This window comes from Culex quinquefasciatus, chromosome 2, assembly GCF_015732765.1.
Source record: "Culex quinquefasciatus strain JHB chromosome 2, VPISU_Cqui_1.0_pri_paternal, whole genome shotgun sequence".
NCBI lineage: Eukaryota > Metazoa > Arthropoda > Insecta > Diptera > Culicidae > Culex > Culex quinquefasciatus.
Window position 1 is genome coordinate 23,318,416 of NC_051862.1, and position 13,693 is coordinate 23,332,108.

The window sequence follows — 13,693 nt, forward strand, 5'->3', positions numbered from 1 at the left end:
ATTCAAACTGGGTTTCTATGTCTAAATTAAACGCTCACTCCGTTCGCTCCCACCAGAACTAATTATTGTTTTCCTTCCGACGACGACGCCACAAGCAGCAAAGTGGCAACAACAGCGGGAAGTAATGCTCTATCCCGTTTACAGCCCAGAATTTCATTAAATAAACTCCCATTCTTAGCTCTCTTACCAGGCACCAGAAGCCGCAGTAGTTGCAATCACTTGAGGTGGCGGCGGTGGTGGCGTAGCAAAAAGTGATTTCAATTCAGAAAAGCGAAGAAAAAAAAAACTTTTACACAATGTTCTTCCCACCAGCAGCGGTGCTAACATCAACAAGAGCTCACAGCATAAAATTGCATAATAAACATATTTTGCACCACGTAGAGAGAGAGAGAGTGAGCTGTTATGCACGAGTCTTCCTCCACTTTGGCCATCAACATCAACCGGGGAAAGCAACTGTATTCCTCTTTTCATCAACCGCGTCCGTCTATATATAGAGGCGCACGATTCAGACTTCTTTGGGCTGCATACTTCCAGGGGGTGGTGAAGGTGTGTGTGTGTCTTCCACTTGTTGTCATCTTCCCTTAACTGCTGCCGCTACCCTAGGTAGGTGTATAGCCGGATCGAGAGTTGTTGAAGCTTAACCGTTTGTCGCGTCCGCGTTCCATCACAGCACTAACACAGACATCAACCCATCACATCCCGAGTCTCGATCATAATTATAATAACGACGACGACGACGACGTTGCCCATTCGGTGGATAGCCAAGGGGGGACGGGGGTCTTCCTCCTCACCTGTTCGTGACGTTGACGACGATGAAGGAATTTAGCCTCGGGAACAGAAAATTAATAATCCGTAACTTGGCGCACCGGGCAACGGCAACGCTCTTTAAAGTATCCCTACACTGAGGGGACACACTCTTGACGGTTCTTGAAGTCAAAGCCACTGCTGCTGCTGCTGATGGTGATAAGGAGTTGGTCCTTTCAGAAAATCTCGTCCTCGGTTATCGTAGAAAGCTTCATCAGCTACGCGGCAGGCAGGGCTGGCAGTGTACTCTCGACACACTAGTCGACGCTTAACTGTCCTACACACTGAACGTTGTGCTGTGCTGAGCCTCTCGGAAAAAGGTAGCGAGCGAGCGAGTTGGCAGAAAAAAATAATACTGAGGATGAAATGCGAGATTGAGCGCGAGTGGTGAGAAGCGGAGCGGGCAGGGTGACGACTTGTAGTATTTTTAACTATGTCGTTACATCACCAAAACCCTTCCAATAGCATTGCAACTCGGATGGCACGCCGGCGGACAAGTTGGAATGTTCTTTTTTGTCATGGTTTTTTTTAAGTTACTGCTATTTGAGGGTTTATGTCTCGATGGTTGATGTTCTGCAAACTAATCAGATATTAGTAGTTTATGTAACAAGTTGCAAAAAGAAGATTTTTCAGCACGAGTCGTACATTTATCCAACGAGGTTCACCGGGTTGGATAAATATGACGAGTACTATGAAAAATTAAGTTTTGCAGCGAGTTCCAAACATTTTTGCCTTCCTCACCTTACTGAGGAAAGGCTATAAAATCACTCAGAAAACGAACATCTTAGTTTTACCTCATAGACCCACCTTCACGTATACATATCGACTCAGAATAAAATTCTGAGCAAATGTCTGTGTGTGTGGTGGGATGTTGATCGAAAAAAAATTTGCACTGGATTATCTCGGCACTGGATGAACCGTTTTGGACCGTTTTGGTCTCATTCGATCCGTCTTGGGATCCCATAAGTCGCTATTGAAAATTATAAAGTTTAGTTAAGTACTTCAAAAGTTATGCTAAAAAAAACGATTTAGCAAAAGTCCGGAAGATTGTAAAAAGGGTGGTAAGAAAATGTTATACATTTTTAGAAAGTTATTCGAAAGACCTTTCCAATGAGTTCAAAAGATTGAAGATCTGATGACCCTATCTAAAGTTATAAGCACTTATGTGTTATATATGAACTTTTTTTTGGGTCGGATCTCATATATTTCGATGAAAACGTTGTCCGGATCTATCATGCGACTTGTCGTTGGATAGGTAATCAAAAGACCTTTCCAACGAGTTCAATAGATTGCAGATCTGACAACCCTATCAAAAGTTATAACCACTTAAGTGTTATTTATAAACTTTTTAGAGACCGGATCTCAGATAATTTGATAAAAACTTCGTCCGGACCTATAATGCGACCTGTCGTTGGATAGGTAATCAAAAGACCTTACAAACGAGTTCAAAAGATTGAAGATCTGACAACCCTATCAAAAGTTATAAGCACATAAATGCCCTGAATTATGAAGATCTGACTACCCAATCTGATGGTATGAATAATAAATCAAGTTGATAGAAAACTGAAAGGTCCGCTCTTTTGTATCTATTTTGGATAACATTACCCTCTAAATGTGAGGAAGGCACCAACCACCTAAAGGTGGATTAAGCAACGTTTTTTTTTTTTTTTTTTTTTGCGATTCCAAAAAACACCCTTTGAGTAAAATTATTATAAGTCAAAAGTACTTTGGGGAAATCCATTTCAGTGCTAAAAAGTAGAACTTTTCAGCATTTATTTTCACAAGTGCTATTCGATTCTGTTATTTTTGGTACAGACAAGTAGGCTATTTCGTCGTTCAAGAATAACAGGAGAAGTGAGTAGTTTCACGACAGAATTGCAAAAAATAACTTTTCTGTCATTCTATAGCAGGGATGCACATGAAAATAGGGAGCAAAAAAGATCTGATTTTTCTGAAGCAGTGACGAGCCGGAACTAATATTTGATAGAAGTTGAAAAAGTAAACACATTTTTTTATGATTAGGTTCTTTTAAAGTAAATAATAAAAGAACTAGTGTTGCTAGATTCATATATCTTGATTTTAGGAATGAAAAATAAAGATAACTTTCAAATATGTTTTTATTTGACTTATTTTAAAGTTGTATAGTTATTGTTTTTGACGATTGCAATTAACATTCAAATTTCAATAGTCTTTGCAATTTTTTAAGTTTAATTTCCTCAACCTACAATATAAAACAATCAATGAGACATGATCACATTAAATCCAATGTAATTTAAATACGAATATTATTTACAAAAAAATATTTTTGCGTTGTTGCGCATTCAAATATTTAAAAAAATATTTTAAAACGATTTTAAATACACAAAAAAAATTAAAAGTATAAAAAATATGTTAAATCATTTTCAATTCGTTATTCTTCGAAATTAAAAGTTTATGAAAAAAATATTTTTTGCTCCCCAATTTCTTGACTCATTTGAAACATTTTTTGATATTTTAAAAATATTTGTATGAATTTATCAGTATGAATAACTTGCTTTTTTAAGCTTTTTTTTTTTAAAAAAACTTTGTCGCCAAAAGGTTGTTCTGGAAAAATACATTAGTTTTTGCTTATTTGTTAATTTAAAAAAAAAATAGAAAAAAGAAAAAAACTTCAATGTGAAGTCAACTGAAAAAATAAATAAATTTAGTGTCATTTTGTATATTTTTAGACAACAATCCAGGTTTTTTTCATAAATTCCACAATTTTAAGAAAAAAACAACAACAATTTAAAAAAAAAACAACAATTTTAAAATATTATAACAACATTCTTCATGTTTGAATTTATTAATATTTTCAAACTGAAAAGTTGAAAAATATCAATTTAAACATTGTAATAACTAAGAGCGAGTCCACGAACAGGGCATACCCCTTTGTATGGGACGTCGTTTGGATCTCACCAATTTGGCTGAAATTTCCAGGGGTTGTTTGTACATATGGTTCAAAAACGTCAAAAATATTTAAAAGGACTGTAGATTAGGCAAAAATCAATTAAATTTCAAAATTTAAGATGCATCTGAAAGAGCTTAAAATAATAAACAAATTGCGGGGTGAAGCATCTCAACTGATTAAATCTAAAGGAAGTTATTGGCATTTTAGTGAAACAATAGCACAATTTTCAAACTCAAATAAAAAGTGCCCCCACTACCATCTGAGACTGATAACGCTTTGGGTAAAGCAGTCTAACACACTAAATTGACACTTTTACTTTTAGTGAATTTTTTGGTTGTAAATTCTTGCTCGGGAGACCCCTTAGATCCCATTTTCTGGTGATAATTTTATCATATTCGTGTTTCTGAGACAATTTCACAAAAGAAACATGCATAAAAATGTTTATTTTCATCCATTTAAAAAAAAAATAAGGTAAAAAAAATTAAGAAGCTGCTTTTTTCTGGTAACCTTGGAAACGAACTTGATTTTCAAAAACATTGGTTCCTTTGCAACAAGCAATCAAATGAGATAAAAAAAAGCTGCAAAGCTAGTTTTTTTTTCAAAATTAATTTGAAAATTCATTTTTAAGTTTGTGGTCGTACAAATTGTCATTGCGTTAAAATCAGCGTAACTTTCGGACTCAATGGCCAATTTTACATTAATTTAAGAATTTTAAGGCCACAAACTCAATGCCATTGTGCACTTAAAAAATAAATAAATTAAAAAAAAATAATATAAATAATCTTTTTTTTTTCGACGCCGTGCCTTCCGATCAACGATGATATAGTAAGGGCATATCGAATGCACCCAATAATTAGGATTAAAAACGCCCTGAACAAAGGATAGAATTTCCCATTATTGTAAAAAAAACACTTTTCACAACAAATAATTATTTTACGATGCTCATTAAGCACTCGAAAAAAAACAACCACGCGGCATCGCTACTTGCAATGTACGTAGCAAAAAAAAACAATTTTCACTCGATTAACACCTAAACTCCCAAGCTCGAGAAAAAGGGGGAATTTGTTTGGAAATTTCGCCTTTTTCTCGAGCTTGGGAGTTTAAGTGTTAATATTTTACGACCGCGAGCCTCCACTGCAAACCAAGCACTGATCTGAGACCGAGACCTCTGGTACAAAAACTTTGAATAAAATGTGTACTAGCCTAAATTAAATATAACAATATTTATGAATAAAATATTAAGCGCAATTTGCTTTATTTTTCAACATCAAAAAATTAAGTAAATTTTCTCCATTTATTATTTACAACCATATTCGGCTATTGAAATTTAGTCTTAGAAAAGTACAGCAAACCATTAGCATCCTGCTCACATTACACATGCATACCTACTAAGTAGCAGGAAATAGACCAAGCAGCTGTGACCCATCCTGTGGCCCGGATAGCAGAGGCACGAGATTCCAGCCGGCTCATGTGGCGCACATCACCAGTAAAAAAAAACAGCCAACACATGTTGCTGCACGCAGACTGGAGAAACCTTTTTCTGTCCAAAAAAATAAAAAAACATGCGAAGAAAGAGTGAGACTTGAGCGAGAGTCTCAAGGATTGGCCAGTGCAGCCGCCCATCAGCGGGGTTCGTGTAAAGTGTACACGTGTACGTACACGGCGCGAAACAGAAAAGGACTTTGGCTGAGCCGATTTTTCGATGACGCGGAGAAACCTTCGGCCTTTTGGTGGCGGTTGAAATGGAAACTCATCAAAAAACCACAAAAATGAGTGGTGTGCGCAATGAAGCAAACGACAACGTGTTTTTTTTTTGCTTCTTTCGAAATGCGATCAATCGAATCGAAAAAGTAAAATAATAGAAAGAGAGTCTATGTACGTATTTGCGGCGAAGGTCTCCAAACCGAGTGTGCACGACCCACTAAACGTCTTCGTTTTTGCCAAACCAAAGGAGACACGGTGGCCTAGCGGGAGCTTCTCCGGTTACAACAGCCATGGCACGCATCATGCAATGCAATTGACGGCGAACCAAACGCTCTTTCTCACACAGCAAATCGAGCGAACTACATTTTAGTAAAGGCTTTTTTTTTGCATTTTTGCCATGGTGATTACTGAAATTTTTGGCATGGTTTTATGTTTTAAATTGTAATCATGTTAAAATATATTTTTTAATCCAATTCGACAAAGCCAGAAGTCGTGCTAAGAAGGCATTTTTTCTGAAAAATCATACGAAAAAATACATAAAACCTGATAGAAAGTTGTAAACTAACTAACTCTCGTCGCAAATAAACAATCAATTACAATTACAATCCGAAAAGTTTGTCCTGGTAAATAGTCTATCTACCTAATAAGATACCGTTCCAAATAAAATTACAGGGTTGTTACGGGAGAGTCGAAAAAAAATCCGCGCCGACCTAAAATCCGAAACCGCGCGAAATCCACACCATATCAAAAAATATCGCGACCAACATTTAAGAAATTTTATTTTTAATGAAGAAAAACTAATTCAGAAAGTATTTGATTGAAAAACTTGTTTTATGTTTAAAAGATCCAAAAGAATGAAAGACTTCAAAAATATAACCTCAAAATAAAATCCAAATCAAAAATAATAATATGATAAAATTTTAAATTTCGAAAGTCTAAATATTCAAAATCTAAGAATTTTTATACAGTTTGTAATCCAAAATCCTCGCTAAAATTTCACTCCGAAAGAAATTTAATTTCCGATATTTAAAATAATGTCTTCTCATAATTTCAAAATCTCTTACATAAAATAGGACTTCAAAAATTGTGGAATTCAACAATTTAACAAAAGAACTAAGAATTTAAAAATAAAAACATTTAAGAATTTACGAATTCAAGAATTTAAGAATTTAAGAATTTTAAAATTTATCAGCTTAAGAATACTAAAATTATTTTAGATTTGAGTTTTTTCTATATTGTTTTGAATTTAATATCTTTTAGTTCTTAAATTTTGAATGTTTAAATTTAGAAAAAAAAATATTTCTATCGATTAAATTCCATTCCAAAATTCGAAAGTGGAGGCCAGCTTCTGTTACGTCCAATCAAGCTCATATTTGGCGCCCACCAGAACAAGCCCCAATAATAGTTTTTGTTACACATTCTAATGTCTATATCTTGGGGAAAAGTTTGTAATATTTGATTTACAAATTGTGGTTTGGTTGAGCGTTTTAGCAGAATGCATTACTGTGAATAAAAAGAGACGAGTTGTTCCTTTTAATTCCGCTATATATTTTTAATATCTTGACAGATACGTATTTCGTCTACTACTTGCAGACTTCATCAGTGTTCTGTTCTCGACTGAAGGTTCATCGCTGGTGTATCCATATTTGTAGTTACTGTAGGTACTACCTCCTCGTTCTTCTTTTGTGCCTGTATAGGTAACAGCTTAAACAGCCACGTTGAGCCGTTACCTGAATCCTTGTTGAGTAAACGTTTGTTGCCTGCCTTGAAGATTTCCAAACTTTCGGCGACAGCCAGCTTCGATGGGTTTGTGATGTGTCTTAAGATGACCGCGTCGCTAGTTGTGATGTTATGTTCTTCCTCGATGATGTGTTCGGTTACTGCTGACTTGAAATGGGGACAAATCCTTTCCGTATTTCCTCCTTGGCAATTCTGACATATGTGTTTATATGCTCATCCAACCTGGTTTGCAGCAATCTCTTAGTTTGTCCAATGTAGCTCATATCACAGTGGCCGCAGGATACCTCGTAGATGCCGGATTTGCCTAAAGTCGGTATGGGGTCTTTCGTTGAACCTAAGATGGATTCCAACTGGCTGTTTCTACTGCTGAAAACTAAATCGATGCCAAATTTAGCCAGTTTTTGTCGTAATGGGCGTGTTATCCTGTAGTCGAATTCTACTGCTGCTCTTCGTAGTGGCTCTACTGATGGCGTAAGGGTTGTGAGTGAGGTTCTGTGGAGTTTTCTTTCCTTCTTATCGATGATTGCTTGGATAGTTGTTCTGCTGTAACCGTTGATTTCCGCTGTTTCAAATATGTACTCCAATTCTTTCTGTTTTCCTGCTTCGCTGAGGGGTAAAGTTGTCATTCTATGTATGAAATAATGATATGCTGCCATTTTATGTTGGAATGAATGGTTTGACGTGGCTGGGATTGTTCTTCTGGTGTTTGTTGGCTTCCTGTAGATCTCTAAAGAAAACGAAGATGGGCAACCTGGTTCTCTTAAGATCAGCATGTCTAAGAAAGGTAACTTTCCTTCGACTTCCATTTCGTAAGTGAACTTGATGCTCCTGCGTGCACTGTTTATGGTGTCCAGTACCGTTGTTAGTGAATCCCTTTTGATGATGCAGAAGACGTCATCTACGTATCTTCACCAACGTTCTGGTAGTAGGTTTTTGGTTTGTAGTTCGTGTTCCAAAGCTGCCATATAAACATCGCTCAGGAACGGTGACAGTGGGTTACCCATCGATGCTCCCATCCTCTGTTGATAGATGCAATCCCTGAACTGGAAGTAGCTCTGTTCCATGCATAATTTGACGAATGTTATATACTGGATCGTTTTTTGTCTCCATGATTCTCCCTCGTATTGTAATTGCAGCCAATCCCGTAAAGTTCCTATTGCGTTGTTTACTGGTATGCTTGGGAACAGTGCTGTTACGTCGAAGGAAACCATTATTTCATCCTCAGCTATCGGTCCCGACTCTAAGAGCTCCTTTGTGAACACCTGCGAACTGATGATCGAACGGCTCGGGAAGGGTTTCGGCATACTCTTGAATTCCTCGACAAGTCACTTTGCGATCCGACTGGTTGGGGCATCCACTGCTGAAATGATTTCTCGCATCTCGTTGCCTGGTTTATGCACTTTAGGTAGTGCTTTAATCCTTGGTAGAGTTGGGTTCGGTACTCCGAACCGATTTTCCCAACCGATTTCAAAAGGCCTGCACATTCTTTGATGGTGTTCTCTACTTTGTTGACCATATCGATTAGCGTGTATCCTCGTTTTAGTGAATATTTTTCCCTGTTTCCGAGTTTCTCAAGAAGTTCCTTGTCGTATTCGTCCCGGTCCATGATTACTACCCGGTTTCCCTTGTCCGCTTTTAGGTAGTACACGGGTTTTTCCTTGAGTTCCTTTACTACTCGTACTTCGGCGTTGTCCAGGCGTTAAAAATTGAATAAATCCAGTATAAAATTAAAAATAAATAAATTAAAAATCATTACTCAAAACTCCAAAGAAATTAAATATTCAGAGCCGGAGATGTTAAGAAATGACAAGAAACAAATTATCGTAATTCCTGATAATATTTTTCTTAATAACTTGAAAGTAATTCTATCTCTCTCAATTCTAGAGTACTTTTTCAAAAGGTCCTATGCGCCAAAAGTAAACAAACTGAGTTAGTTATTGCATTATATTCGGTGTACTAAAAACTATACTATCCGCTAACCCGATTTCTTGAAACTCTTATATTTTTAAATATAATATTTATCAACAAAACAACCTACAACTATTCTCAATAAATTTTAAACAAAATGGTTATAGGTCATTTTACCAACTGGTTGTTCTATGTGCATTCTGGTCGAACGTGTACATAGAACGGTAGCAAATCGACCTATGAGCAATTATAAATATATTTTAATCATCATGCACATACGCTCACATCAAAATGACCTATGTTAAAGATATAATGGATAATTAAAATATAAATTATACGTCGTTTTTGTATGAAACTAAATTATTTTACAATCTTCAATTTATGTACAATGAACAATATATCCGAATCTCGCGCAGAGTGTAGTCATCAGCTGGGAGAGAGCATGAAATTTTTCAATGTTGCCAAAGCCGAAAGGAATAGTGCAAAACGACCTACCCGCCCTCTCTCGAATTTGACAGATAGGATTGATTGAATGCGAGCCAAAGGCGAGCATAAATTGGATTGAACAAAAAACATATTTTTGTTTTGACACTAGTGAGAATTGCTCGGTGTTTTGCACACGCTCCGGTACTTCTCGGTTGTCATTTATCGGCGGAAGATCATTTACGGAAGTCTCCCGGTCCTCTACAAGCAGCGGGAGATCCGGTTGTCCAGAAATGGAATTTCTATTCCGGTAAAGTTGCTTTGCTTTAGTTCCGACTCAGGGCCTCCGTTTACAGTTGTGAAAAGTTCAAACAAAATTCGCCCACCTGCTCCAACTCATCGAAAGCCCCTGGTTGAGCTGAACGGGCCAAGGTGTAATCCGCAAGATACCGATGCCAAGACAGGTGATCATCGGATGCCATCCGAACGGCCAGCTTTGGTACTGTCGTACTTGGAATACCCAGAGAAGGAAGCGACACCCACATCAAGTCCATTGAAGGAACGGAACGGTATGTAAATTGAACTGTTTAAACCGAAAGATGCAAGTTACATAAATCATTTAGTTGCAGAGACGAAACATCAGAAACAAAAAGAAGATTCCGGAAATTTGACCGTTCTTGACATTACTTTCGGCGATTTCAACGCGCCCACATCTACGCCTGAATCAAGAATACCTCATTTGCTGCGGGACTCGATAGTCAAAGAGAAGAGGTTGAGAATTTTCCAGCAGTTTCCGTTGATGGTTTGTATTTGTTTATTTTTTATGATCAAATAGTATCTAACGTGAATTATTCTCGCAGAAATGGATGATAGCTCGCTGGAACCTTCTATCGCAGAACGATGGTTATTTGCAGGATGGCCAGGCCACGCCCCGAGACCAGATGTCTAATCCCTTACAGTTTGCATCCCGATGGAAGGTCCAGCTGGAGCATTCCCGGCGCAATCGATCTTTCGGTCCAAACACGATCTGGAAAGGAATTGTTGGATCGTCCAGTTTCGGCATCGGCCGGTATGCTAATCTAACATTTTTGCTTATTGTTGGTTACAATCTAAGCTTTTTCTTTACAGTTTTGCGTTCCACTGAGGATAAACCGCAGCCGAAGTCGACGGAAACGTCGACAAGCCCCACTTCGCCTCGGGAAACACCGGCTAATCGAAGTGATCAGGTGACGTTGCCGAATCTTGAAGTCAACGATTCACCATGTGATGGAGGTGATCAAATTTTGGACGAGAGTGACGCAGTTCACCTTGCTCCATACGACCTTCGTCTCCGAGCAGATCGTCACGGCCGGAAACGGAATCGCCCAAACTGGGGTGACCTTGTCAAACGTTACAATCACGGGATTTTCATCCCACTTTCGGTACATCCCGTCGATCAGCTTTCCACAGTCGTACATCGACAGAGCAGAACTTTTACAGAACTTCTCAAAAGCATTCGATGCCGCGATCCAATGCGGCTGATGCCGTGGATCGTGTTGTGTCGGCAAAACTCCATAAACAGATCTTTCAGTCCGGATGAAGAGGAAGAAGATGGTACTTAGATGTAGGTTGTAGGAGTATGAAGACAAAGAATACGATGTGAATGTGTTGTATAAACTGTGAAAATACAAAAAAAAAATGTTTAAAATTGATTGGGCTATCTTTTTTGTTCAAGGGATAGAATTCAAATAATAGGAAGGTGATTTGTTTCAATTTGGACACAGGTTTTGTTTTTTCTTCTCTATAAAAAAAAGTCTTTATATCCGTCCATCAGCGGGGACACAACCATGCCCATTTGTTTGATTAAATTAGCTCTAATTCAATTCGATTGCGAGATGAAATACTCGAAACTAGGTGTCCGAAGGTTTGATTGTTGAGGCAATTGCAAACCTCTTTTTAAACCTTAGCTTTCATCCACCCCGGGATTCGAACTGACGACCTTTGATTTGTGAGTCCAACTGCCTACCAGCGACTCCACCGAGGCAGGAGACCCAGGGAGACGACTCCTACACCTGGACTGAGCTAACGACCTTACCTCTAGGTTAGACAGGGCCAACATTTACTTTCCCGTCCGACGGATTAAACAAATCTCATCTCACAAAATGTCACCGAGACCTTCTGGTATCAAACCCAGGCCGACTTGGTGAGAGCACGTCAGTGGATGTTTACATTAGGTTTCTTTACAAACCCATATTGGCCCAATTACATTGTTTTGTTTGAATTCTGCTCATAATCACCTTCCTGAAGTTGTACACAAATTCTCGTTTGCGCAGGTTGTCGGAGTTGTTTCTGAGCCGATTGTCCTTTGTTTGTAGCTTTGATACCAGCCGTGATACCAGCACGCGATGTCAACGCCGGGATGCACGAGAACAGAGTCATTGAGGGCCGACCAGAGAGGACCACGTCGATGTAGAGGACATCCTCGAAGTCCAGGTACCAGATTCGACAGCCCTTGGCCGTCCCCTTTCCCGCCAAGCGCAGCGCAAGATCGAACGGTGGTCCTATTTAATTTTTGACGCAATGAAGCTAAAAGCTTTGCAGTTGCTGAAATTATTTTATTCGATGTACAATCTCACCTTATTATTTATCCATAAAAAACGCACCGTACATTGATTGCTATTGCTTTAAAAAATTAAACACAACAGTAGTATGTGCGCTCACAGCATGATAGGCGGATAGAACAATTTTCCATGTCAAAATATCCAATGCGCCAAGGTAAACAATAATCATTGTTTACATTGGCGCATTGGTTAATTTAACATCGTAAATTATCCTACCCGCCACCCATCTGACAGAAGTCTGATTGGTTATAACGGTTTCTCTCTCCTCTCACGCGCTGGAAGCATTGAAATATTTCATGCTCTTCATCAGCTGTTGCCTACACGTTGCGAGAGGGTTGGACATACACTGTTATCAAAAAGTATTGTTTTTTAAATCGAGATTTAAATTTTATTTCATAAAGTTTTATGTGCAATGCCACATGAATATAGTCCAATGCGTTAAGTCTTATGTGCAAAATTTGTCCTATGAACGTGTCCTATGTGCACTCATAGGTTGTATGAACCAAATTGCTTCAGAACTAAGTGTAATATTAACTTTTATATGATCCCGAGTTGCACACTTGAAAAGCATAACTCTAGACCCATTTGGGCGTTTTCAGAATCGAAAAATACCCAAGCGTGTTTAAATGAGATTTAAAAATGTGCACCAAAACTTTGTCATCAAATTTCTCAGATTGAGGTTTTTGCACATAGGACCTTTTGAAAAAGTACTCTAGAATTAATTTATTTATCAAAATTGCCATCCGCGTGAAATCCGCGCCTGAGCAAAATTAGCCAGCTAATCTGCGCTATCCGCGCGAAACGCGCCATCCGCGCGATCCGCGCCGTCCGTAACAACCCTGAAATTACTATCAGGGGAAATTCACATATGTTTGGCAGGTTAAGGGACTCGGACCTAATTCTATCCAATTTACAGAGTTTCATTATTTAAACAAATTATTTTGTAAAACATTTGCTAGAAAGTTGATTGCTCACTTCCTACAGGGCAATTTATCATTCGATTTCACTTAATAATGCCTTTTAAAAGAAGAAAATGTCAAATTAAAGTAGTTATTGACAATAATAGTTTCATAATTAATAATTATTAACCAGCGATTGATTAAAAATTTGCTGGGACCCGTGGTGTAGGGGTAAGAGTGGTTGCCTCTCAGAGATTTGTCTGATCACGCCTTTCGTCGGACGGGGAAGTAAATGTTCGCCCCGGTCTAAACTAGAGGTTAGGTCGTTAGCTCAGTCCAGGTGTAGGAGTCATCTCCCTGGGTCCTGTCTCGGTGGAGTCGCTGGTAGGCAGTTGGATTCACAATCCAAAGGTCGTCAGTTCGAATCCCGGGTTGGATGGAAGCTTTAGGTGTAAAAAGAGGTTTGCAATTGCCTCAACAATCAAGCCTTCGGACAAGGCACTGCTGTAGAGCGAATAGTTTGATTTGATTTGATCTAAAATTCAAACAGTATGGATTTTACTTGGTCACAATCACTAAAATTTAATTTACGCAGATCCACCCAACTACCACCAGTTGAGTCACGACGATCGCAAAGGGGGCTGCACGTCGCCCCGCACACACGCACTATTATTATTTACCCAAAA

General features: G+C 38.3%; 1 protein-coding gene across 2 annotated transcripts in view; it reads right to left on the reverse strand.

Annotated features, from left to right (window-relative positions):
• Window positions 1–13,693, reverse strand: part of LOC6042934 (membrane-associated guanylate kinase, WW and PDZ domain-containing protein 1) — a 32,341-nt gene that overhangs the window by 18,176 nt on the left and 472 nt on the right. The window contains exon 1 of one of the 2 annotated variants that reach the window (XM_038252564.1): window positions 792–1,040. The exons of the other annotated variant lie outside the window; for it this stretch is intronic. The gene's annotated coding sequence lies outside the window, so the exon portion shown is untranslated. Of the gene's footprint in view, window positions 1–791; window positions 1,041–13,693 lie in introns of those variants that run through there. 2 annotated transcript variants of the gene reach the window in all.